Raw genomic sequence first — 22,560 nt, 5'->3', positions numbered from 1 at the left:
CGCTCCGCTCGTGCCCGGGCAGAAGAGGTGCTCCAATTTGGCTTAACTGTGACACACGCCCGTCCTCCTCCCCCGGAGATTCCATTCGGTTAAACTTAGGGGCCGCTTGGCACCGCCCGTGCCCGGGGAAGGTGCTCCTCTTCGGCTTACTGTGACGCGAGCATGCCCTCCTCCTCCGGAGCTTCCATTCGGTTAAACTTAGGGGCCGCTTGGAACCGCCCGTGCCCGGGGACGGTGCTCCTCTTCGGCTTACTGTGACGCGAGCATGCCCTCCTCCTCCGGAGCTTCCATTCGGTTAAACTTAGGGGCCGCTTGGCACCGCCCGTGCCCGGGGAAGGTGCTCCTCTACGGCTTAACTGCCACGCACGCTGGCCGGAGCTCTGGTACGGTCCGAACCGCGCGAAACGTCGCCACCGATCGTGTCCGGGGGAACGTGCTCTTCTTCGTCCACTCTCCTCTTCGCCCACGCTCTTCTTCGGCGCACGCCGGCCGTCTAACCGCTCCAGCGCCCCGTCGTGCCGCTCGGCGAAACTACAATGCCCCCGAATATTTTTTAGACCCGCGAAGCACTGAACCCGCGAAAGGTGAACCGCGAAGTAGCGAGGGTTCACTGTATGTATAAGACCAAGACCTACAAAAAAGTCTCTTGGAGCAATGAGCTAGGTTTTACAGGAAGTCGGCCATTTTGAATTTACTTAAAAGGGGGCGGGTCACCACAATGGACTTTGTGTAGAAATTATTATTGGGGCCCGAGCAGCGACCGCGGCGAGGTCCCTATTGTTTTTGTAGAAAATATTATTACTTTTATTATTATTATTATTAGGGCCTGAGCAGCGACCGCTGCGAAGTCCCTATTGTTTTTGTAGAAATTATTATTATTATTATTTTTCCGATTGTTCGATCGCATTTTTGACCCCCGAAACATGCACAAAAACTCACCAAACTTGGCAGTCTCATCGGGCATGGCGAAAAATTTGATATTTTCACGTCTAATATGAACAGGAAGTGAGTTATGAATTTTTGAAAGTCCGACTTTTGCCCTTTTTTGCATGTTTACAGGGGTCATTCTTTTGCACCCTGATCCTAAAGGCTTCATCTGATTGCCTTAAAATTCTGTCTGTAGCATCTGAAGACCTGGGACAAACACTGGGGCTAAAATTTTTTGTTTCCGAAATACTATATGACGGGGGCGGGGCTTCAAAGTTTTCACTTAAGATTTCCTTCGCCGCAATGGACAAAATGCTTAATAACTCTCCTGCACATGCTGCTAAAAATCCAAAACTTCACATGTACATAAAGAGTCTGTACCTGAAGACATCTATATGTCTATATTCAGTTATACACCTTGCGCCAATCAATATCATTTTTTACATTTTGACGTACTGCATGGTGCCCTTTTAACAAATCCGATTGAAAATTGGCTAGAAAAGACTCAAGACATTGATCTTACTCTATCCCTATTTTTATGACTTTCCTTCAAAGGGCGTGGCTATTACGGTGCCGCAGAGTCTGATTATTCTCCGTGGCAACAAAAGTTCCTGCAAAATGATTCAGATGATCCATCTTCTGGAAATCTTTCACATTTGAGGATATTCAGGCCCTGAAGACGGCTGCCAACTTATTTTTGATCGCAGTGGTAGCGCCACCAACTGGTTAAAACAAATACAAATTATTTTCGTTGATGTTTTTCTCCGGGCAGGTGAACAAAATCTACCTTATATTTGCTCGGATGAGTGTTTAGGCCTTGAGCATGTCACAATACAAAAGTCTTTCGCCTTCTTCAGAGTGTCACATGATGGTGTCTTGTGACCCGTCTTTATCAGCTGATGTTCCATGAGGGCGTGACTTACCTGTCACAAGAATGAAGGCAAGTCACGCCCCCCGCTGTCCGTTCACTCCGCCAAGATGCTGGTCCAGGTGGTAGAGAGGATGAAGGCTCCCTTGTCTCTGTTCATGGTTTTTATGCCTCGCTTGCAGATCTCAATGGCCTCTCTGATCCAGCGCTGTTGTTTGTTCTCTTCTGTGCGGATGACCCTGCCCTTCTCCCGGTCCATGATGTGGTTTTCCCTTTTGCAGTGGTCAGTGATTGCTGATTTGTAATGTTCATGTTGTGCTTGTTCTTTTACTGCTCTGATTTTTTCATTTTTTTGACAGGTAAGTCACACCCTCATGGAACATCAGCTGATAAAGACGGGTCTCAAGACACCATCATGCGACACTCTGAAGAAGGCGAAAGACTCGCCGAAACATGTCAGGTAAAAAATTAACCTAAAACATAATTGTCTGCTTTTAATGAATCAGTCAAATATCAATAATAAGAAGACAAAATGAACCTAATACAAATAAATGAATGCTTAATAACTCCCCTGCACATGCTCCTAAAAATCCAAACCTTCACCTGTAAATAAAACGTCCCGACCTGAAGACATCTTAATGTTATTATTTTGTTATACACACAGTGCCGCCAAGTGGAATCAAAAATTTTTTTTTATTTTAATTTTCACGTACTGCACGGTGCCCTTTTGACGAATCCGACTGAAAATTAGTCAGAAAAGACTCAAGACAATGATCTTACTCTCTGCCGAATTTTGTGACGTTTTGGCAAAAGGCGTGGCTATTAAGGTGCTGAAAAGTCCGATTGTACTCTGTGGCAACAAAAGCTCCGGCAACATGACTCAGATGATCCTATCTTCTCGAAGTTGTACACATTTGAGGATACTTCAGCCCTGAAGACATCTACCAACTTATTTTACATTGTAGTAGTAGCGCCACCAACTGGTAAAAGCTAATACAAGTTATTTTCTTGGATGTTTTTCTCCGTGCAACTCAACAAGGTCGCCCTCATATATGCTCGGATGACTGTTTCGGCCATGAGGATGTCACAATACGAAATTTGTGATTTTTCGTGAAAAGTTGTGGGAGTGGCATTGCACTGTTCGGCAATAAAACAAAGCTGAATATGAGGTTCTAAATATGAACGACAACTCGTAAAACTTTACACACACATCAGGCCGAGCAAATTTATCAATATTTTATACGTTAGTTGTGCAGCTTTTTTGAAATGGCTCGCCATGGCCCTCGAGAAATGTTAAAAAAAAGCAGCTCTGGTTGAGTGTTTCACCTCGCTTTTTGTAAATTTTATGGAGTACAGTGAACCCTCGGTTATCGCAGTTAATGGGGACCGAGACCACCCGCGAAAACTGAAAATCCGCGAAGTAGCGGCGCACCTTCAAAAATGCTTAAAAAAAATATACAATATATACAATAAATATATATATATATATATATATATATATATATATATACGGGGAGAGAGAGAGTGAAATTCATGTTATAACAAAAAAAACTAATTATTATTAAAACGTATTATTTTTTTATTCCCCAGCCATTCTTTTTGTATTTATTTAATTACTCCGACTTTTACCTGCTGGTACGCCGTCCGGTGTGCCCTGTGAAATGAAAGGTGGCATTCTTTATATTTATTTATTCATTTATTCATTCATAACTGACAGCCTCGCGCTCCGCTCGTGCCCGGGCAGAAGAGGTGCTCCAATTTGGCTTAACTGTGACACACGCCCGTCCTCCTCCCCCGGAGATTCCATTCGGTTAAACTTAGGGGCCGCTTGGCACCGCCCGTGCCCGGGGAAGGTGCTCCTCTTCGGCTTACTGTGACGCGAGCATGCCCTCCTCCTCCGGAGCTTCCATTCGGTTAAACTTAGGGGCCGCTTGGAACCGCCCGTGCCCGGGGACGGTGCTCCTCTTCGGCTTACTGTGACGCGAGCATGCCCTCCTCCTCCGGAGCTTCCATTCGGTTAAACTTAGGGGCCGCTTGGCACCGCCCGTGCCCGGGGAAGGTGCTCCTCTACGGCTTAACTGCCACGCATGCTGGCCGGAGCTCTGGTACGGTCCGAACCGCGCGAAACGTCGCCACCGATCGTGTCCGGGGGAACGTGCTCTTCTTCGTCCACTCTCCTCTTCGCCCACGCTCTTCTTCGGCGCACGCCGGCCGTCTAACCGCTCCAGCGCCCCGTCGTGCCGCTCGGCGAAACTACAATGCCCCCGAATATTTTTTAGACCCGCGAAGCACTGAACCCGCGAAAGGTGAACCGCGAAGTAGCGAGGGTTCACTGTATGTATAAGACCAAGACCTACAAAAAAGTCTCTTGGAGCAATGAGCTAGGTTTTACAGGAAGTCGGCCATTTTGAATTTACTTAAAAGGGGGCGGGTCACCACAATGGACTTTGTGTAGAAATTATTATTGGGGCCCGAGCAGCGACCGCGGCGAGGTCCCTATTGTTTTTGTAGAAAATATTATTACTTTTATTATTATTATTATTATTATTATTAGGGCCTGAGCAGCGACCGCTGCGAAGTCCCTATTGTTTTTGTAGAAATTATTATTATTATTATTTTTCCGATTGTTCGATCGCATTTTTGACCCCCGAAACATGCACAAAAACTCACCAAACTTGGCAGTCTCATCGGGCATGGCGAAAAATTTGATATTTTAACGTCTAATATGAACAGGAAGTGAGTTATGAATTTTTGAAAGTCCGACTTTTGCCCTTTTTTGCATGTTTACAGGGGTCATTCTTTTGCACCCTGATCCTAAAGGCTTCATCTGATTGCCTTAAAATTCTGTCTGTAGCATCTGAAGACCTGGGACAAACACTGGGGCTAAAATTTTTTGTTTCCGAAATACTATATGACGGGGGCGAGGCATCAAAGTTTTCACTTAAGATTTCCTTCGCCGCAATGGACAAAATGCTTAATAACTCTCCTGCACATGCTGCTAAAAATCCAAAACTTCACATGTACATAAAGAGTCTGTACCTGAAGACATCTATATGTTTATATTCAGTTATACACCTTGCGCCAATCAATATCATTTTTTACATTTTGACGTACTGCACGGTGCCCTTTTAACGAATCTGATTGAAAATTGGCTAGAAAAGACTCAAGACATTGATCTTACTCTATCCCTATTTTTACGACTTTCCTTCAAAGGGCGTGGCTATTACGGTGCCGCAGAGTCTGATTATTCTCCGTGGCAACAAAAGTTCCTGCAAAATGATTCAGATGATCCATCTTCTGGAAATCTTTCACATTTGAGGATATTCAGGCCCTGAAGACGGCTGCCAACTTATTTTTGATCGCAGTGATAGTGCCACCAACTGGTTAAAACAAATACAAATTATTTTCGTTGATGTTTTTCTCCGGGCAGGTGAACATAATCTACCTTATATTTGCTCGGATGAGTGTTTAGGCCTTGAGCATGTCACAATACGAAAGTCTTTCGCCTTCTTCAGAGTGTCACATGATGCTGTCTTGTGACCCGTCTTTATCAGCTGATGTTCCATGAGGGCGTGACTTACCTGTCACAAGAATGAAGGCAAGTCACGCCCCCCGCTGTCCGTTCACTCCGCCAAGATGCTGCTCCAGGTGGTAGAGAGGATGAAGGCTCCCTTGTCTCTGTTCATGGTTTTTATGCCTCGCTTGCAGATCTCAATGGCCTCTCTGATCCAGCGCTGTTGTTTGTTCTCTTCTGTGCGGATGACCCTGCCCTTCTCCCGGTCCATGATGTGGTTTTCCCTTTTGCAGTGGTCAGTGATTGCTGATTTGTAATGTTCATGTTGTGCTTGTTCTTTTACTGCTCTGATTTTTTCATTTTTTTGACAGGTAAGTCACACCCTCATGGAACATCAGCTCAAGACACCATCATGCGACACTCTGAAGAAGGCAAAAGACTCGCCGAAACATGTCAGGTAAAAAATTAACCTAAAACATAATTGTCTGCTTTTAATGAATCAGTCAAATATCAATAATAAGAAGACAAAATGAACCTAATACAAATAAATGAATGCTTAATAACTCCCCTGCACATGCTCCTAAAAATCCAAACCTTCACCTGTAAATAAAACGTCCCGACCTGAAGACATCTTAATGTTATTATTTTGTTATACACACAGCGCCGCCAAGTGGAATCAAAAATTTGTTTTTATTTTAATTTTCACGTACTGCACGGTGCCCTTTTGACGAATCCGACTGAAAATTAGTCAGAAAAGACTCAAGACAATGATCTTACTCTCTGCCGAATTTTGTGACGTTTTGGCAAAAGGCGTGGCTATTAAGGTGCTGAAAAGTCCGATTGTACTCTGTGGCAACAAAAGCTCCGGCAACATGACTCAGATGATCCTATCTTCTCGAAGTTGTACACATTTGAGGATACTTCAGCCCTGAAGACATCTACCGACTTATTTTTCATCGTAGTAGTAGCGCCACCAACTGGTAAAAGCTAATACAAGTTATTTTCTTGGATGTTTTTCTCCGTGCAACTCAACAAGGTCGCCCTCATATATGCTCGGATGACTGTTTCGGCCATGAGGATGTCACAATACGAAATTAGTCCTTTTTCGTGAAAAGTTGTGGGAGTGGCATTGCACTGTTCGGCAATAAAACAACGCTGATTATGAGGTTCTAAATATGAACGACAACTCGTGAAACTTTACACACACATCAGGCCGAGCAAATTTATCAATATTTTATACGTTAGTTGTGCAGCTTTTTTGAAATGGCTCGCCATGGCCCTCGAGAAATGTTCAAAAAAGCAGCCCTGATTGAGTGTTTCACCTCGCTTTTTGTAAATTTTATGGAGTACAGTGAACCCTCGGTTATCGCGGTTAATGGGGACCGAGACCACCCGCGAAAACTGAAAATCCGCGAAGTAGCGGCGCACCTTCAAAAATGCTTAAAAAAAATATACAATATATATAATAAATATATATATATATATATATATATATATATATATATATATATATACGGGGAGAGAGAGAGTGAAATTCATTTTATAACAAAAAAACCAAATTATTATTAAAACGTATTATTTTTTTATTCCCCAGCCATTCTTTTTGTATTTATTTAATTACTCCGACTTTTACCTGCTGGTACGCCGTCCGGTGTGCCCTGTGAAATGAAAGGTGGCATTCTTTATTTATTTATTCATTTATTCATTCATAACTGACAGCCTCGCGCTCCGCTCGTGCCCGGGCGGAAGAGGTGCTCCAATTCGGCTTAACTGTGACACACGCCCGCCCTCCTCCCCCGGAACTTCCATTCGGTTAAACTTAGGGGCCGCTTGGCACCGCCCGTGCCCGGGGAAGGTGCTCCTCTTCGGCTTACTGTGACGCGAGCATGCCCTCCTCCTCCGGAGCTTCCATTCAGTTAAACTTAGGGGCCGCTTGGAACCGCCCGTGCCCGGGGAAGGTGCTCCTCTTCGGCTTACTGTGACGCGAGCATGCCCTCCTCCTCCGGAGCTTCCATTCGGTTAAACTTAGGGGCCGCTTGGAACCGCCCGTGCCCGGGGAAGGTGCTCCTCTTCGGCTTACTGTGACGCGAGCATGCCCTCCTCCTCCGGAGCTTCCATTCGGTTAAACTTAGGGGCCGCTTGGCACCGCCCGTGCCCGGGGAAGGTGCTCCTCTACGGCTTAACTGCCACGCACGCCGGCCGGAGCTCTGGTACGGTCCGAACCGCGCGAAACGTCGCCACCGATCGTGTCCGGGAGAACGTGCTCTTCTTCGTCCACTCTCCTCTTCGCCCACGCTCTTCTTCGGCGCACGCCGGCCGTCTAACCGCTCCAGCGCCCCGTCGTGCCGCTCGGCGAAACTACAATGCCCCCGAATATTTTTTAGACCCGCGAAGCACTGAACCCGCGAAAGGTGAACCGCGAAGTAGCGAGGGTTCACTGTATGTATAAGACCAAGACCTACAAAAAAGTCTCTTGGAGCAATGAGCTAGGTTTTACAGGAAGTCGGCCATTTTGAATTTACTTAAAAGGGGGCGGGTCACCACAATGGACTTTGTGTAGAAATTATTATTGGGGCCCGAGCAGCGACCGCGGCGAGGTCCCTATTGTTTTTGTAGAAAATATTATTACTTTTATTATTATTATTATTATTATTATTAGGGCCTGAGCAGCGACCGCTGCGAAGTCCCTATTGTTTTTGTAGAAATTATTATTATTATTATTTTTCCGATTGTTCGATCGCATTTTTGACCCCCGAAACATGCACAAAAACTCACCAAACTTGGCAGTCTCATCGGGCATGACGAAAAATTTGATATTTTAACGTCTAATATGAACAGGAATTGAGTTATGAATTTTTGAAAGTCTGACTTTTGCCCTTTTTTGCATGTTTACAGGGGTCATTCTTTTGCACCCTGATCTAAAGGCTTCATCTGATTGCCTTAAAATTCTGTCTGTAGCATCTGAAGACCTGGCACAAACACTGGGGCTAAAATTTTTTGTTTCCGAAATACTATATGACGGGGGCGGGGCATCAAAGTTTTCACTTAAGATTTCCTTCGCCGCAATGGACAAAATGCTTAATAACTCTCCTGCACATGCTGCTAAAAATCCAAAACTTCACATGTACATAAAGAGTCTGTACCTGAAGACATCTATATGTTTATATTCAGTTATACACCTTGCGCCAATCAATATCATTTTTTACATTTTGACGTACTGCACGGTGCCCTTTTAACGAATCTGATTGAAAATTGGCTAGAAAAGACTCAAGACATTGATCTTACTCTATCCCTATTTTTGTGACTTTCCTTCGAAGGGCGTGGCTATTACGGTGCCGCAGAGTCTGATTATTCTCCGTGGCAACAAAAGTTCCTGCAAAATGATTCAGATGATCCATCTTCTCGAAATTTTTCACATTTGAGGATATTCAGGCCCTGAAGACGGCTGCCAACTTATTTTTGATCGCAGTGGTCGCGCCACCAACTGGTTAAAACAAATACAAATTATTTTCGTTGATTTTTTTCTCCGGGCAGGTTAACAAAATCTACCTTACATTTGCTCGGATGAGTGTTTAGGCCTTGAGGATGTCACAATACGTAAGTCTTTCGCCTTCTTCAGAGTGTCACATGATGGTGTCTTGTGGCTCGTCTTTATCAGCTGATGTTCCATGAGGGCGTGACTTACCTGTCACAAGAATGAAGGCAAGTCACGCCCCCCGCTGTCCGTTCACTCCGCCAAAATGCTCCTCCAGGTGGTAGAGAGGATGAAGGCTCCCTTGTCTCTGTTCATGGTTTTTATGCCTCGCTTGCAGATCTCAATGGCCTCTCTGATCCAGCGCTGTTGTTTGTTCTCTTCGGTGCGGATGACCCTGCCCTTCTCCCGGTCCATGATGTGGTTTTCCCTTTTGCAGTGGTCAGTGATTGCTGATTTGTAATGTTCATGTTGTGCTTGTTCTTTTACTGCTCTGATTTTTCATTTTTTTGACAGGTAAGTCACACCCTCATGGAACATCAGCTGATAAAGACGAGCCACAAGACACCATCATGCGACACTCTGAAGAAGGCGAAAGACTCGCCGAAACATGTCAGGTAAAAAATTAACCTAAAACATAATTGTCTGCTTTTAATGAATCAGTCAAATATCAATAATAAGAAGACAAAATGAACCTAATACAAATAAATGAATGCTTAATAACTCCCCTGCACATGCTCCTAAAAATCCAAACCTTCACCTGTAAATAAAACGTCCCGACCTGAAGACATCTTAATGTTATTATTTTGTTATACACACAGTGCCGCCAAGTGGAATCAAAAATTTGTTTTTATTTTAATTTTCACGTACTGCACGGTGCCCTTTTGACGAATCCGACTGAAAATTAGTCAGAAAAGACTCAAGACAATGATCTTACTCTCTGCCGAATTTTGTGACGTTTTGGCAAAAGGCGTGGCTATTAAGGTGCTGAAAAGTCCGATTGTACTCTGTGGCAACAAAAGCTCCGGCAACATGACTCAGATGATCCTATCTTCTCGAAGTTGTACACATTTGAGGATACTTCAGCCCTGAAGACATCTACCAACTTATTTTACATCGTAGTAGTAGCGCCACCAACTGGTAAAAGCTAATACAAGTTATTTTCTTGGATGTTTTTCTCCGTGCAACTCAACAAGGTCGCCCTCATATATGCTCGGATGACTGTTTCGGCCATGAGGATGTCACAATACGAAATTCCTGATTTTTCGTGAAAAGTTGTGGGAGTGGCATTGCACTGTTCGGCAATAAAACAAAGCTGATTATGAGGTTCTAAATATGAACGACAACTCGTAAAACTTTACACACACATCAGGCCGAGCAAATTTATCAATATTTTATACGTTAGTTGTGCAGCTTTTTTGAAATGGCTCGCCATGGCCCTCGAGAAATGTTAAAAAAAAGCAGCTCTGGTTGAGTGTTTCACCTCGCTTTTTGTAAATTTTATGGAGTACAGTGAACCCTCGGTTATCGCGGTTAATGGGGACCGAGACCATCCGCGAAAACTGAAAATCCGCGAAGTAGCGGCGCACCTTCAAAAATGCTTAAAAAAAATATACAATATATATAATAAATATATAAATATATATATATATATATATATATATATATATATATATATATATATATACGGGGAGAGAGAGAGTGAAATTCATGTTATAACAAAAAAACCAAATTATTATTAAAACGTATTGTTTTTTTATTCCCCAGCCATTCTTTTTGTATTTATTTAATTACTCCGACTTTTACCTGCTGGTACGCCGTCCGGTGTGCCCTGTGAAATGAAAGGTGGCATTCTTTATTTATTTATTCATTTATTCATTCATAACTGACAGCCTCGCGCTCCGCTCGTGCCCGGGCAGAAGAGGTGCTCCAATTTGGCTTAACTGTGACACACGCCCGTCCTCCTCCCCCGGAGCTTCCATTCGGTTAAACTTAGGGGCCGCTTGGCACCGCCCGTGCCCGGGGAAGGTGCTCCTCTTCGGCTTACTGTGACGCGAGCATGCCCTCCTCCTCCGGAGCTTCCATTCGGTTAAACTTAGGGGCCGCTTGGAACCGCCCGTGCCCGGGGAAGGTGCTCCTCTTCGGCTTACTGTGACGCGAGCATGCCCTCCTCCTCCGGAGCTTCCATTCGGTTAAACGTAGGGGCCGCTTGGCACCGCCCGTGCCCGGGGAAGGTGCTCCTCTACGGCTTAACTGCCACGCACGCTGGCCGGAGCTCTGGTACGGTCCGAACCGCGCGAAACGTCGCCACCGATCGTGTCCGGGGGAACGTGCTCTTCTTCGTCCACTCTCCTCTTCGCCCACGCTCTTCTTCGGCGCACGCCGGCCGTCTAACCGCTCCAGCGCCCCGTCGTGCCGCTCGGCGAAACTACAATGCCCCCGAATATTTTTTAGACCCGCGAAGCACTGAACCCGCGAAAGGTGAACCGCGAAGTAGCGAGGGTTCACTGTATGTATAAGACCAAGACCTACAAAAAAGTCTCTTGGAGCAATGAGCTAGGTTTTACAGGAAGTCGGCCATTTTGAATTTACTTAAAAGGGGGCGGGTCACCACAATGGACTTTGTGTAGAAATTATTATTGGGGCCCGAGCAGCGACCGCGGCGAGGTCCCTATTGTTTTTGTAGAAGATATTATTACTTTTATTATTATTATTATTATTATTATTAGGGCCTGAGCAGCGACCGCTGCGAAGTCCCTATTGTTTTTGTAGAAATTATTATTATTATTATTTTTCCGATTGTTCGATCGCATTTTTGACCCCCGAAACATGCACAAAAACTCACCAAACTTGGCAGTCTCATCGGGCATGGCGAAAAATTTGATATTTTAACGTCTAATATGAACAGGAAGTGAGTTATGAATTTTTGAAAGTCCGACTTTTGCCCTTTTTTGCATGTTTACAGGGGTCATTCTTTTGCACCCTGATCCTAAAGGCTTCATCTGATTGCCTTAAAATTCTGTCTGTAGCATCTGAAGACCTGGCACAAACACTGGGGCTAAAATTTTTTGTTTCCAAAATACTATATGACGGGGGCGGGGCATCAAAGTTTTCACTTAAGATATCCTTCGCCGCAATGGACAAAATGCTTAATAACTCTCCTGCACATGCTGCTAAAAATCCAAAACTTCACATGTACATAAAGAGTCTGTACCTGAAGACATCTATATGTTTATATTCAGTTATACACCTTGCGCCAATCAATATCATTTTTTACATTTTGACGTACTGCACGGTGCCCTTTTAACGAATCTGATTGAAAATTGGCTAGAAAAGACTCAAGACATTGATCTTACTCTATCCCTATTTTTGTGACTTTCCTTCGAAGGGCGTGGCTATTACGGTGCCGCAGAGTCTGATTATTCTCCGTGGCAACAAAAGTTCCTGCAAAATGATTCAGATGATCCATCTTCTCGAAATTTTTCACATTTGAGGATATTCAGGCCCTGAAGACGGCTGCCAACTTATTTTTGATCGCAGTGGTAGCGCCACCAACTGGTTAAAACAAATACAAATTATTTTCGTTGATTTTTTTCTCCGGGCAGGTTAACAAAATCTACCTTACATTTGCTCGGATGAGTGTTTAGGCCTTGAGGATGTCACAATACGAAAGTCTTTCGCCTTCTTCAGAGTGTCACATGATGGTGTCTTGTGGCCCGTCTTTATCAGCTGATGTTCCATGAGGGCGTGACTTACCTGTCACAAGAATGAAGGCAAGTCACGCCCCCCGCTGTCCGTTCACTCCGCCAAAATGCTGCTCCAGGTGGTAGAGAGGATGAAGGCTCCCTTGTCTCTGTTCATGGTTTTTATGCCTCGCTTGCAGATCTCAATGGCCTCTCTGATCCAGCGCTGTTGTTTGTTCTCTTCGGTGCGGATGACCCTGCCCTTCTCCCGGTCCATGATGTGGTTTTCCCTTTTGCAGTGGTCAGTGATTGCTGATTTGTAATGTTCATGTTGTGCTTGTTCTTTGACTGCTCTGATTTTTCATTTTTTTGACAGGTAAGTCACACCCTCATGGAACATCAGCTGATAAAGACGGGTCTCAAGACACCATCATGCGACACTCTGAAGAAGGCGAAAGACTCGCCGAAACATGACAGGTAAAAAATTTACCTAAAACATGATTGTCTGCTTTTAATGAATCAGTCAAATATCAATAATAAGAAGACAAAATGAACCTAATACAAATAAACGAATGCTTAATAACTCCCCTGCACATGCTCCTAAAAATCCAAACCTTCACCTGTAAATAAAACGTCCCGACCTGAAGACATCTTAATGTTATTATTTTGTTATACACACAGTGCCGCCAAGTGGAATCAAAAATTTGTTTTTATTTTAATTTTCACGTACTGCACGGTGCCCTTTTGACGAATCCGACTGAAAATTAGTCAGAAAAGACTCAAGACAATGATCTTACTCTCTGCCGAATTTTGTGACGTTTTGGCAAAAGGCGTGGCTATTAAGGTGCTGAAAAGTCCGATTGTACTCTGTGGCAACAAAAGCTCCGGCAACATGACTCAGATGATCCTATCTTCTCGAAGTTGTACACATTTGAGGATACCTCAGCCCTGAAGACATCTACCAACTTATTTTACATCGTAGTAGTAGCGCCACCAACTGGTAAAAGCTAATACAAGTTATTTTCTTGGATGTTTTTCTCCGTGCAACTCAACAAGGTCGCCCTCATATATGCTCGGATGACTGTTTCGGCCATGAGGATGTCACAATACGAAATTCGTGATTTTTCGTGAAAAGTTGTGGGAGTGGCATTGCACTGTTCGGCAATAAAACAAAGCTGATTATGAGGTTCTAAATATGAACGACAACTCGTAAAACTTTACACACACATCAGGCCGAGCAAATTTATCAATATTTTATACGTTAGTTGTGCAGCTTTTTTGAAATGGCTCGCCATGGCCCTCGAGAAATGTTAAAAAAAAGCAGCTCTGGTTGAATGTTTCACCTCGCTTTTTGTAAATTTTATGGAGTACAGTGAACTCTCTGTTATCGCGGTTAATGGGGACCGAGACCATCCGCGAAAACTGAAAATCCGCGAAGTAGCGGCGCACCTTCAAAAATGCTTAAAAAAAATATACAATATATATAATAAATATATAAATATATATATATATATATATATATATATATACGGGGAGAGAAAGAGTGAAATTCATGTTATAACAAAAAAAACAAATTATTATTAAAACGTATTATTTTTTTATTCCCCAGCCATTCTTTTTGTATTTATTTAATTACTCCGACTTTTACCTGCTGGTACGCCGTCCGGTGTGCCCTGTGAAATGAAAGGTGGCATTCTTTATTTATTTATTCATTTATTCATTCATAACTGACAGCCTCGCGCTCCGCTCGTGCCCGGGCAGAAGAGGTGCTCCAATTTGGCTTAACTGTGACACACGCCCGTCCTCCTCCCCCGGAGCTTCCATTCGGTTAAACTTAGGGGCCGCTTGGCACCGCCCGTGCCCGGGGAAGGTGCTCCTCTTCGGCTTACTGTGACGCGAGCATGCCCTCCTCCTCCGGAGCTTCCATTCGGTTAAACTTAGGGGCCGCTTGGAACCGCCCGTGCCCGGGGAAGGTGCTCCTCTTCGGCTTACTGTGACGCGAGCATGCCCTCCTCCTCCGGAGCTTCCATTCGGTTAAACTTAGGGGCCGCTTGGCACCGCCCGTGCCCGGGGAAGGTGCTCCTCTACGGCTTAACTGCCACGCACGCTGGCCGGAGCTCTGGTACGGTCCGAACCGCGCGAAACGTCGCCACCGATCGTGTCCGGGGGAACGTGCTCTTCTTCGTCCACTCTCCTCTTCGCCCACGCTCTTCTTCGGCGCACGCCGGCCGTCTAACCGCTCCAGCGCCCCGTCGTGCCGCTCGGCGAAACTACAATGCCCCCGAATATTTTTTAGACCCGCGAAGCACTGAACCCGCGAAAGGTGAACCGCGAAGTAGCGAGGGTTCACTGTATGTATAAGACCAAGACCTACAAAAAAGTCTCTTGGAGCAATGAGCTAGGTTTTACAGGAAGTCGGCCATTTTGAATTTACTGAAAAGGGGGCGGGTCACCACAATGGACTTTGTGTAGAAATTATTATTGGGGCCCGAGCAGCGACCGCGGCGAGGTCCCTATTGTTTTTGTAGAAGATATTATTACTTTTATTATTATTATTATTATTATTATTAGGGTCTGAGCAGCGACCGCTGCGAAGTCCCTATTGTTTTTGTAGAAATTATTATTATTATTATTTTTCCGATTGTTCGATCGCATTTTTGACCCCCGAAACATGCACAAAAACTCACCAAACTTGGCAGTCTCATCGGGCATGGCGAAAAATTTGATATTTTAATGTCTAATATGAACAGGAAGTGAGTTATGAATTTTTGAAAGTCCGACTTTTGCCCTTTTTTGCATGTTTACAGGGGTCATTCTTTTGCACCCTGATCCTAAAGGCTTCATCTGATTGCCTTAAAATTCTGTCTGTAGCATCTGAAGACCTGGCACAAACACTGGGGCTAAAATTTTTTGTTTCCGAAATACTATATGACGGGGGCGAGGCATCAAAGTTTTCACTTAAGATTTCCTTCGCCGCAATGGACAAAATGCTTAATAACTCTCCTGCACATGCTGCTAAAAATCCAAAACTTCACATGTTCATAAAGAGTCTGTACCTGAAGACTTCTATATATTTATATTCATTTATACACCTTGCGCCAATCAATATCATTTTTTACATTTTGACGTACTGCACGGTGCCCTTTTAACGAATCTGATTGAAAATTGGCTAGAAAAGACTCAAGACATTGATCTTACTCTATCCCTATTTTTGTGACTTTCCTTCGAAGGGCGTGGCTATTACGGTGCCGCAGAGTCTGATTATTCTCCGTGGCAACAAAAGTTCCTGCAAAATGATTCAGATGATCCATCTTCTCGAAATTTTTCACATTTGAGGATATTCAGGCCCTGAAGACGGCTGCCAACTTATTTTTGATCGCAGTGGTAGCGCCACCAACTGGTTAAAACAAATACAAATTATTTTCGTTGATTTTTTTCTCCGGGCAGGTTAACAAAATCTACCTTACATTTGCTCGGATGAGTGTTTAGGCCTTGAGGATGTCACAATACGAAAGTCTTTCGCCTTCTTCAGAGTGTCACATGATGGTGTCTTGTGGCCCGTCTTTATCAGCTGATGTTCCATGAGGGCGTGACTTACCTGTCACAAGAATGAAGGCAAGTCACGCCCCCCGCTGTCCGTTCACTCCGCCAAAATGCTGCTCCAGGTGGTAGAGAGGATGAAGGCTCCCTTGTCTCTGTTCATGGTTTTTATGCCTCGCTTGCAGATCTCAATGGCCTCTCTGATCCAGCGCTGTTGTTTGTTCTCTTCGGTGCGGATGACCCTGCCCTTCTCCCGGTCCATGATGTGGTTTTCCCTTTTGCAGTGGTCAGTGATTGCTGATTTGTAATGTTCATGTTGTGCTTGTTCTTTGACTGCTCTGATTTTTCATTTTTTTGACAGGTAAGTCACACCCTCATGGAACATCAGCTGATAAAGACGGGTCTCAAGACACCATCATGCGACACTCTGAAGAAGGCGAAAGACTCGCCGAAACATGTCAGGTAAAATATTAACCTAAAACATAATTGTCTGCTTTTAATGAATCAGTCAAATATCAATAATAAGAAGACAAAATGAACCTAATACAAATAAATGAATGCTTAATAACTCCCCTGCACATGCTCCTAAAAATCCAAACCTTCACCTGTAAATAAAACGTCCCGACCTGAAGACATCTTAATGTTATTATTTTGTTATACACACAGTGCCGCCAAGTGGAATCAAAAATTTGTTTTTATTTTAATTTTCACGTACTGCACGGTGCCCTTTTGACGAATCCGACTGAAAATTAGTCAGAAAAGACTCAAGACAATGATCTTACTCTCTGCCGAATTTTGTGACGTTTTGGCAAAAGGCGTGGCTATTAAGGTGCTGAAAAGTCCGATTGTACTCTGTGGCAACAAAAGCTCCGGCAACATGACTCAGATGATCCTATCTTCTCGAAGTTGTACACATTTGAGGATACTTCAGCCCTGAAGACATCTACCAACTTATTTTACATCGTAGTAGTAGCGCCACCAACTGGTAAAAGCTAATACAAGTTATTTTCTTGGATGTTTTTCTCCGTGCAACTCAACAAGGTCGCCCTCATATATGCTCGGATGACTGTTTCGGCCATGAGGATGTCACAATACGAAATTCGTGATTTTTCGTGAAAAGTTGTGGGAGTGGCATTGCACTGTTCGGCAATAAAACAAAGCTGATTATGAGGTTCTAAATATGAACGACAACTCGTAAAACTTTACACACACATCAGGCCGAGCAAATTTATCAATATTTTATACGTTAGTTGTGCAGCTTTTTTGAAATGGCTCGCCATGGCCCTCGAGAAATGTTAAAAAAAAGCAGCTCTGGTTGAGTGTTTCACCTCGCTTTTTGTAAATTTTATGGAGTACAGTGAACCCTCGGTTATCGCGGTTAATGGGGACCGAGACCATCCGCGAAAACTGAAAATCCGCGAAGTAGCGGCGCACCTTCAAAAATGCTTAAAAAAAATATACAATATATATAATAAATATATAAATATATATATATATATATATATATATATATATATATATATATATATATATACGGGGAGAGAGAGAGTGAAATTCATGTTATAACAAAAAAACCAAATTATTATTAAAACGTATTATTTTTTTATTCCCCAGCCATTCTTTTTGTATTTATTTAATTACTCCGACTTTTACCTGCTGGTACGCCGTCCGGTGTGCCCTGTGAAATGAAAGGTGGCATTCTTTATTTATTTATTCATTTATTCATTCATAACTGACAGCCTCGCGCTCCGCTCGTGCCCGGGCAGAAGAGGTGCTCCAATTTGGCTTAACTGTGACACACGCCCGTCCTCCTCCCCCGGAGCTTCCATTCGGTTAAACTTAGGGGCCGCTTGGCACCGCCCGTGCCCGGGGAAGGTGCTCCTCTTCGGCTTACTGTGACGCGAGCATGCCCTCCTCCTCCGGAGCTTCCATTCGGTTAAACTTAGGGGCCGCTTGGAACCGCCCGTGCCCGGGGAAGGTGCTCCTCTTCGGCTTAGTGTGACGCGAGCATGCCCTCCTCCTCCGGAGCTTCCATTCGGTTAAACTTAGGGCCGCTTGGCACCGCCCGTGCCCGGGGAAGGTGCTCCTCTACGACTTAACTGCCACGCACGCTGGCCGGAGCTCTGGTACGGTCCGAACCGCGCGAAACGTCGCCACCGATCGTGTCCGGGGGAACGTGCTCTTCTTCGTCCACTCTCCTCTTCGCCCACGCTCTTCTTCGGCGCACGCCGGCCGTCTAACCGCTCCAGCGCCCCGTCGTGCCGCTCGGCGAAACTACAATGCCCCCGAATATTTTTTAGACCCGCGAAGCACTGAACCCGCGAAAGGTGAACCGCGAAGTAGCGAGGGTTCACTGTATGTATAAGACCAAGACCTACAAAAAAGTCTCTTGGAGCAATGAGCTAGGTTTTACAGGAAGTCGGCCATTTTGAATTTACTTAAAAGGGGGCGGGTCACCACAATGGACTTTGTGTAGAAATTATTATTGGGGCCCGAGCAGCGACCGCGGCGAGGTCCCTATTGTTTTTGTAGAAAATATTATTACTTTTATTATTATTATTATTATTATTATTAGGGCCTGAGCAGCGACCGCTGCGAAGTCCCTATTGTTTTTGTAGAAATTATTATTATTATTATTTTTCCGATTGTTCGATCGCATTTTTGACCCCCGAAACATGCACAAAAACTCACCAAACTTGGCAGTCTCATCGGGCATGGCGAAAAATTTGATATTTTAACGTCTAATATGAACAGGAAGTGAGTTATGAATTTTTGAAAGTCCGACTTTTGCCCTTTTTTGCATGTTTACAGGGGTCATTCTTTTGCACCCTGACCCTAAAGGCTTCATCTGATTGCCTTAAAATTCTGTCTGTAGCATCTGAAGACCTGGCACAAACACTGGGGCTAAAATTTTTTGTTTCCGAAATACTATATGACGGGGGCGGGGCATCAAAGTTTTCACTTAAGATTTCCTTCGCCGCAATGGACAAAATGCTTAATAACTCTCCTGCACATGCTGCTAAAAATCCAAAACTTCACATGTACATAAAGAGTCTGTACCTGAAGACATCTATATGTTTATATTCAGTTATACACCTTGCGCCAATCAATATCATTTTTTACATTTTGACGTACTGCACGGTGCCCTTTTAACGAATCTGATTGAAAATTGGCTAGAAAAGACTCAAGACATTGATCTTACTCTATCCCTATTTTTGTGACTTTCCTTCGAAGGGCGTGGCTATTACGGTGCCGCAGAGTCTGATTATTCTCCGTGGCAACAAAAGTTCCTGCAAAATGATTCAGATGATCCATCTTCTCGAAATTTTTCACATTTGAGGATATTCAGGCCCTGAAGACGGCTGCCAACTTATTTTTGATCGCAGTGGTAGCGCCACCAACTGGTTAAAACAAATACAAATCATTTTCGTTGATTTTTTTCTCCGGGCAGGTTAACAAAATCTACCTTACATTTGCTCGGATGAGTGTTTAGGCCTTGAGGATGTCACAATACGAAAGTCTTTCGCCTTCTTCAGAGTGTCACATGATGGTGTCTTGTGGCCCGTCTTTATCAGCTGATGTTCCATGAGGGCGTGACTTACCTGTCACAAGAATGAAGGCAAGTCACGCCCCCCGCTGTCCGTTCACTCCGCCAAAATGCTGCTCCAGGTGGTAGAGAGGATGAAGGCTCCCTTGTCTCTGTTCATGGTTTTTATGCCTCGCTTGCAGATCTCAATGGCCTCTCTGATCCAGCGCTGTTGTTTGTTCTCTTCGGTGCGGATGACCCTGCCCTTCTCCCGGTCCATGATGTGGTTTTCCCTTTTGCAGTGGTCAGTGATTGCTGATTTGTAATGTTCATGTTGTGCTTGTTCTTTTACTGCTCTGATTTTTCATTTTTTTGACAGGTAAGTCACACCCTCATGGAACATCAGCTGATAAAGACGGGTCTCAAGACACCATCATGCGACACTCTGAAGTAGGCGAAAGACTCGCCGAAACATGTCAGGTAAAAAATTAACCTAAAACATAATTGTCTGCTTTTAATGAATCAGTCAAATATCAATAATAAGAAGACAAAATGAACCTAATACAAATAAATGAATGCTTAATAACTCCCCTGCACATGCTCCTAAAAATCCAAACCTTCACCTGTAAATAAAACGTCCCGACCTGAAGACATCTTAATGTTATTATTTTGTTATACACACAGTGCCGCCAAGTGGAATCAAAAATTTGTTTTTATTTTAATTGTCACGTACTGCACGGTGCCCTTTTGACGAATCCGACTGAAAATTAGTCAGAAAAGACTCAAGACAATGATCTTACTCTCTGCCGAATTTTGTGACGTTTTGGCAAAAGGCGTGGCTATTAAGGTGCTGAAAAGTCCGATTGTACTCTGTGGCAACAAAAGCTCCGGCAACATGACTCAGATCATCCTATCTTCTCGAAGTTGTACACATTTGAGGATACTTCAGCCCTGAAGACATCTACCAACTTATTTTATATCGTAGTAGTAGCGCCACCAACTGGTAAAAGCTAATACAAGTTATTTTCTTGGATGTTTTTCTCCGTGCAACTCAACAAGGTCGCCCTCATATATGCTCGGATGACTGTTTCGGCCATGAGGATGTCACAATACGAAATTCGTGATTTTTCGTGAAAAGTTGTGGGAGTGGCATTGCACTGTTCGGCAATAAAACAAAGCTGATTATGAGGTTCTAAATATGAACGACAACTCGTAAAACTTTACACACACATCAGGCCGAGCAAATTTATCAATATTTTATACGTTAGTTGTGCAGCTTTTTTGAAATGGCTCGCCATGGCCCTCGAGAAATGTTAAAAAAAAGCAGCTCTGGTTGAGTGTTTCACCTCGCTTTTTGTAAATTTTATGGAGTACAGTGAACCCTCGGTTATCGCGGTTAATGGGGACCGAGACCACCCGCGAAAACTGAAAATCCGCGAAGTAGCGGCGCACCTTCAAAAATGCTTAAAAAAAATATACAATATATATAATAAATATATATATATATATATATATATATATATATATATATATATATATATATATATATATATATATATATATATATACGGGGAGAGAGAGAGTGAAATTCATGTTATAACAAAAAAACCAAATTAATATTAAAACGTATTATTTTTTTATTCCCCAGCCATTCTTTTTGTATTTATTTAATTACTCCGACTTTTACCTGCTGGTACGCCGTCCGGTGTGCCCTGTGAAATGAAAGGTGGCATTCTTTATTTATTTATTCATTTATTCATTCATAACTGACAGCCTCGCGCTCCGCTCGTGCCCGGGCAGAAGAGGTGCTCCAATTTGGCTTAACTGTGACACACGCCCGTCCTCCTCCCCCGGAGCTTCCATTCGGTTAAACTTAGGGGCCGCTTGGCACCGCCCGTGCCCGGGGAAGGTGCTCCTCTTCGGCTTACTGTGACGCGAGCATGCCCTCCTCCTCCGGAGCTTCCATTCGGTTAAACTTAGGGGCCGCTTGGAACCGCCCGTGCCCGGGGAAGGTGCTCCTCTTCGGCTTACTGTGACGCGAGCATGCCCTCCTCCTCCGGAGCTTCCATTCGGTTAAACTTAGGGGCCGCTTGGCACCGCCCGTGCCCGGGGAAGGTGCTCCTCTACGGCTTAACTGCCACGCACGCTGGCCGGAGCTCTGGTACGGTCCGAACCGCGCGAAACGTCGCCACCGATCGTGTCCGGGGGAACGTGCTCTTCTTCGTCCACTCTCCTCTTCGCCCACGCTCTTCTTCGGCGCACGCCGGCCGTCTAACCGCTCCAGCGCCCCGTCGTGCCGCTCGGCGAAACTACAATGCCCCCGAATATTTTTTAGACCCGCGAAGCACTGAACCTGCGAAAGGTGAACCGCGAAGTAGCGAGGGTTCACTGTATGTATAAGACCAAGACCTACAAAAAAGTCTCTTGGAGCAATGAGCTAGGTTTTACAGGAAGTCGGCCATTTTGAATTTACTTAAAAGGGGGCGGGTCACCACAATGGACTTTGTGTAGAAATTATTATTGGGGCCCGAGCAGCGACCGCGGCGAGGTCCCTATTGTTTTTGTAGAAAATATTATTACTTTTATTATTATTATTATTATTATTATTAGGGCCTGAGCAGCGACCGCTGCGAAGTCCCTATTGTTTTTGTAGAAATTATTATTATTATTATTTTTCCGATTGTTCGATCGCATTTTTGACCCCCGAAACATGCACAAAAACTCACCAAACCTGGCAGTCTCATCGGGCATGGCGAAAAATTTGATATTTTAACGTCTAATATGAACAGGAAGTGAGTTATGAATTTTTGAAAGTCCGACTTTTGCCCTTTTTTGCATGTTTACAGGGGTCATTCTTTTGCACCCTGATCCTAAAGGCTTCATCTGATTGCCTTAAAATTCTGTCTGTAGCATCTGAAGACCTGGGACAAACACTGGGGCTAAAATTTTTTGTTTCCGAAATACTATATGACGGGGGCGGGGCATCAAAGTTTTCACTTAAGATTTCCTTCGCCGCAATGGACAAAATGC

This window comes from Idiotropiscis lumnitzeri, unplaced genomic scaffold (assembly GCF_059441095.1).
Source record: "Idiotropiscis lumnitzeri isolate Australia: NSW breed Sydney's pygmy pipehorse unplaced genomic scaffold, RoL_Ilum_1.0 HiC_scaffold_183, whole genome shotgun sequence".
In the NCBI taxonomy this organism is placed as follows: Eukaryota; Metazoa; Chordata; class Actinopteri; order Syngnathiformes; family Syngnathidae; genus Idiotropiscis; species Idiotropiscis lumnitzeri.
This window is presented reverse-complemented; position numbering follows the sequence as displayed.